The 6023-nt window shown below is 37.8% G+C and overlaps 1 pseudogene; it reads left to right on the top strand.

Moving 5' to 3' along the window:
* The first annotated feature begins 3726 nt into the window (after window positions 1-3726).
* On the top strand, window positions 3727-5814 carry LOC143573429 (inactive LRR receptor-like serine/threonine-protein kinase BIR2 pseudogene; annotated as a pseudogene).
* Window positions 5815-6023: the final 209 nt, after the last annotated feature.

Here is a 6023-nt window from a genome sequence, read left to right as displayed (position 1 = left end):
TACCCTATGCATCGAGTTCGGGTCAGGTATAGGACCGGGTATTCTAAAACCAGGTATTTGAATACCCTATTTTCGGGTATTGAAAAAACCCTATTTGTGGGTTTTTTTCGGGCTTTTTTCCGGGTATTTATCAAGTATATATTGGATTTTTTAAAAGATTGCATTTTTTAGGGATTTTTTTTGGGTATTTTTAAGGTATTTTTCGGGTATACATTGGGTATCTGAAATACCCAGTTTCGGGTATGGGAAAAACCCGGTTCCGGGTATGGAACTGGTTCAGGTTTTCGGGTATTACCGGGTACAAACAGGGTCCGGATTTTAGTACCGAAATGCATACCCTATCCGTACCCTACAGGTAGGGTCGGGTACGGGTTCGGGTATTAGAAACTCGGGTATTAAAAAAACCGGTTCCGGTTTATTTCGGGTCCGGTTCCGGGTTCGGGTTTTTTGTGCACCTCTAGTGACCACTGAATCTGAAACCGACCCACTACGATAGATTAGCCCAAAAGAGTGTGGCATGCAGCAAAAAGGTGATTATGATCTGCTGTTTTCATCAGGTTGTTCCCAATAATCGTAGAAAGAATTTGTGTCAAAGGCGAGATTGTTGAATTCCTATGTCAGTTAGCAACTACTTAGGAGATATTTGGTGACATCTCACTTGATAAAACAAATAAATACTCTACTTAGACGGATTATCCGAGCTAACATGCGCTAGTCTTAGCTTAAGCTCAACTCATTTACAAACTTAGCCAGCTCGTCTTCGTTTGTTTACAAATCATGACAATTTCGAGTGAGTTTCGAGTCATCCACAATTTAAGCAGTCATGCGGACCACTGGAAGCGAAAAACTCTGAAGAATGTGAGAGATATTTGGAGAGAGAAATGGAGGGGAGCCCGGGGGAGAAGAGGAAGTCCTTGGATGGAGGGAGGAAATGCGTAGACACCGAGCAAAGGGATGGGAAGGGGGGCCGTGAGCCTTTGTGTTGTGAATGTTCTTTTTTTTTAAACGACCAACTAAGTAACGTAGGGTACTTCGTACGCGCCCCCCATTGACTAACGGTAGCCCGAGCCTGCCACTAGTCCAGACGGACGGAGCCCCTAGCGGTCCACCTATTGAGGGATTCCCCAAATAAAACCCAACCCCCACGCCCGCCAAAGGCACGACATCGAGGGGCCGGTAAAAGTGGGTGAGATCAGGACTCGAACCCTGGCAAGCCAGGGTCATCCCTCATATCTCCCATATAAATTGGTGATAGTGAGGTTTGAACCCCCTACCTCTCACTAGTAAAGTGAGTGCTCTACCATTGAGCCACATCCAATTATGTTGTGGATGTTCTAAATTGAGGAGTTAAATAGGAACTTTTGGATGCTTGAGATTTAAATTGTTAAGGGAAAATTCCCAAAATAACCTAAAAGAAGAGAGAGAAAAAAAAATCCTAAATTTGTCCACATTCCTAAACTAACTTATTAAATATGTACTGAGCCGACGCTTTGGGAAAATAAACGACGAGATTTTTCAACCAATGAAAAGTTGACATGTGGAAAACATCTAACACACTATACGAGATTTTTAAAAATTTCGTGGTTTCTGACCATATTTTTAAAAGATCATGTTTTGAATAAGATACTAATAACTTGTTATGAGTGGGATTTGTTAAGATGTTATGGTTATTATACCATAAAATCGTTATTAATTTTTTTATCGTCTAATTTAAGTACAAACAATTTTTTCTTTTATTAAAAGACTCTTCTTATTTTAAAAGTTCCATAAATATATTCATTATTCAGTACACTTGTTAATACAGAATCTAATCTAATCTAATCTAACTATACAATAAAAGAATATAATGAGCATGATTTGACAATCTCACATTCATATTTGGCCTAATCTCTTTCTAATTTATTCTATATATCCATGGGTTATGGGCAAACCGTTTTGGAAATGAGTTATAATTTCCTTTATAATTTACTAATTTCTCATCTCATTCATCCTAGTTATCCATAGGTCACATGTCAAAATAATTTTGGCAAGTGGATTATAATATACTTTCTAATTTCTCATCTTATTTATCCTACTTATCTATGGGTCATGGAGCAAAACAATTTTGATAAATATGTTATAATTTCCCTTCTACATATCTCATCTCTCATCTCTCATCTCTCATCTCATTCATCATGGCTATTCATTGATAATGAGTCAAAACAGTTTTGATAAATGTTGTATATAAAGATATTTTTTCGAATGTGTAAATTTGAGCTTTTAGAATTCGTATTGTTTGTACTATATATTTTATTTTTTACCTTTATTTTGTTCATTTCTTTCAAATAACGAATCAAATTTATTTTTATTATTTGACAAATTCCGTATAATACACGGTTTCAAAAGATAGTTCATAATAAAATGAGACATAAAGTTAAGGATGACTTAAGAGTTACTCTATGTATCCGATTCCAAAACATATTTTCTAATGAAATAAATATTTAAAATTTGATTTCTAAATATATGAATTTAGCTATATAAAAAAATGTTTTGGAAGTTAATTTAAAATTAACTACTGTTGTACCTGGTTCGTTGCGGCGGAACAGGTCGGTAAAACCTTAACGATGGTAAACCCAAGCATTGTTGGTCCCCCGCGTTGAGGCGGTCGGTTTTGGTTACGTAAAACAAAAAATATATAAAAGTTGAGGTGGACCAATAGGGCGGCGTCGGTTAATAAAACTCGATTATTGGTAAAACCAAACTGTTGCCGATCCCCCCGTATTTAGGTGGTCAATCTACGTGAATTTGATCAGTTTTCGTCGTGTTTGTTACTATACCATAACTAAAACAAATTCAGCATTCGGTCGGTTTTCGTTACATTTGTTACGGAATTGGAACTAAAACAAAACACGTTGAGTTTGCAAGATTTTAGTTAGTTTATGTCACGATGGTTATGGCACCAGAACTAAGACAAAAACAAAGAATACACAAAAGTCGGTTTTGTTTACGTTCTTACCGACCGGAACTACAACAAAACCAAAAAAAGAAATAAAAAAAAAACACAAAAATCAAATTTGTTTACGTTCGTTACGGACTGAAACTACAATAAAACCAAAAAAAAACACAAAAGAACCACCAATAAGGTGTCGCAAAGTGATCAGGTTGTGCGGCACCGAAGTTTCAAAGTGTTATATTTAATAATGATATTAAAAAAATAAAATTAGAACAATTTATATTGAGAGTTTGGCAAGCAGTCAAAGTCGACGTATTATACTTAAAAGTCCACCATTACCATCAAAACTTATATTTTTATACTAAAGAGTATTTGATTGGTTTATTCAAACTTGACAATTATGTAATAAAAGTTAGGTTAAGGGAGAACCCCACCATCAATGCATGGAAAAGAGTGGTTGCCACACGTGGATGGTGAGGCTGCCACTTTAACAAGGCACGAATGGTGATGCTTCAACAATTATCGCACGTAGATTGTCTTTCCAAACAAAATAAAAAAGGAAGTTTTGGGCAACATTGGAGCCCATTCAACGCAATTTAAGCAATCTCTGTAGCCCGATAGCCCATTTAATATTCAAATTTCGGTCAAAATGCCTATTTTGGTTTTTTTCCGGGGATATTATACAACATACGTACGTGGAAATTAAGACTTTGGTGTCGGAAAGTAGACCGTTTATAAAGAGCTTATGTGAAATATTTCACTGTGACTTCTCCAAGTCCAACTTATAGAAAAGTAAAATATTCCTACCACCTTATTCTTCTCGCATTAACTAGTGACGTACGTGCATTCATGCAATTTCCAACATTCTGATCAATGGCTTCTTTCAGACCAGTTTTCCACTATAGGATGATACTGATCACGCTTGCCATTTTCTCCTTCTGCACTCTGCCGTTGTTGCTGCGGACGACACCAAGTGTCTGCTTGGCGTCCGTACCTCCCTTCGTGATCCAGACTCACGGCTCCACTCATGGAACTTCAACAACAACACCGCAGGCTTCTTCTGCACGTTCGAATTCATCCTCTGCTGGAACGATCAGGGGAATCGTGTCCTTGAACTCACCCCTCGTGACCTAGGCTTAATCGGTTCGTTTCCGTCTGACTTACGCTTCTGTGGTAGCTTACAGAAGCTTGATCTCTCTGGTAATAAACTCACCGGTTCTATACCTACTGAACTCTGTACGTGGTTGCCTTATTTAGTCGAGTTAGATCTGTCCAATAACCAGTTAACCGGAGAAATACCGGCAGGTATTGGTAAATGTTCGTATTTGAATACACTTATTCTGTCGAACAATCAGTTAACTGGTAATATACCGCATCAGGTCAATAATTTGGTCAGGTTAATAATGTTTTCTGTTGCAAACAATCATCTTTATGGTCCCATACCGTCAGTCAAATTTTGATGTTTCCAGTTTTGTTGGAAACGAAGGAAGTAAGCTTTCTGTTGCAAACAATGGTCTTTCTGGTCCCACTCCGAAATTTAATTCATCATGTTTTGATAGGAACAGAGGACTTTCTGTTTCTGGCAAACCTCATGACAATCGTAGCGGTTTGAACACGAAAAATCTGGCAGTAATTATTGCTGCTAGTGTGTATGGGGCAGCAGAGTAATTGTTAGTAGCGTATGGGTTGTGGTGGTGCTTTATGAGGTTGAAAAGGAAGAGTGGCAGCTGGTCCGATAAGTTGAGATCACACAGGCTTGTTCAAGTACAGTTGTTTCAGAAACCACTTGTGAAGGTCAGGCTAGTGGATTTGATGATGGCGACGAATAATTTTAGTAAGGAAAATATTATAACTTCGACAAGAACAGGAACAGGAACGACATATAAAGTTGTTCTCAGAGATGGTTCCGCCATTGCAATCAAGAGACTTGGCTGGTACTGTATGCTTCACAAGAAGATTTTTCAAGCTGAGATGAATATTTTCCTTATATTTAGTAAGGAAAATATAAGACATCCGAATTTGACTCCGTTGTTAGGTTACTGTGTAGTTGAAGATGAAAAGCTTTTGGTTTACAAGCACATGTCTAATGGGACTTTGTCTTCTTTATTGGCTAAACAGTTTAGCTTATTAGACTGGCCCACACGGTTCAATATCGGTCTAGGTGCAGCCAGAGGGCTTGCTTGGCTTCACCATGGTTGTCGGCCTGCAATCTTGCATCAAAACATCAGCTCAAATGCTATATTTGTTGATGAAGAATATGATGCTCGGATAGTGGATGCTGGATTGGCTCGACTTTTGAATCTTTCCGGTAACCATTCAAACGAGAGTAGCTTTGGTGAGTTTGGTTATGTGGCTCCAGAGTATTCAACCACCATGGTTGCTTCTTTGAAAGGAGATACTTATGGTTTTGGTGTCGTGCTTCTTGAGCTAGCCACCGGCCAGAAAGCTACTAATGTAACAGTTGCTGAAGAAGGGTATAAGGGTAATTTAGTTGATTGGGTGAATCAGCTAGCGGGTTCGGGTCAAATCAAAACCGCCATTGATAAGAACATTCGAGGCATGGGTGATGATGAAAAGATTGTTGAGTTTATGAGAATTGCAGGTAATTGTGTTACTAAGGCTAAAGCAAGATGGTCAATGTACGAGGTATATGAAGCTTTGAACGGTATGACGGAAGGACTAGGTTTATCTGAACATTATGATCAGCTTCCGCTTCTTTTTGATACTCCGAATGATGTTATCTGAGCTAACATCAGGTTTCCAAGATGATCATGGCTCGTGAAAAATCTCTATTAGTTATTTACTGATTTATGCTGGCTGTAGATCCTATGTTCTCTATTTTAGGTCTATTCATTTGGTGCTTGTCATATATATTACACATATTATTCCAGCTTATCTTCAAGTGCTTCGTGTGATAGTTTTAAATTTGATCAAGTATTGTTTAATAACTGCTGCATTGTATAGCCTTTGGTCTCTAGTTACAACTTTGTATCCCGTTTAGATCATTTTGTCCTTCTCAAGAAAAACTTAAATATTAAAATAAAAGACACTAGACAACTCATATATGCAGACTGATATGATGATGAGTGGC

This window comes from Bidens hawaiensis, unplaced genomic scaffold (assembly GCF_021521415.1).
Source record: "Bidens hawaiensis isolate Kalapana, Puna unplaced genomic scaffold, B.hawaiensis_p1.1 tig00026421_1, whole genome shotgun sequence".
In the NCBI taxonomy this organism is placed as follows: domain Eukaryota; kingdom Viridiplantae; phylum Streptophyta; class Magnoliopsida; order Asterales; family Asteraceae; genus Bidens; species Bidens hawaiensis.
Note: the sequence above shows the minus strand (reverse complement) of the source record. Positions and strands in the feature narration are given on the sequence as shown.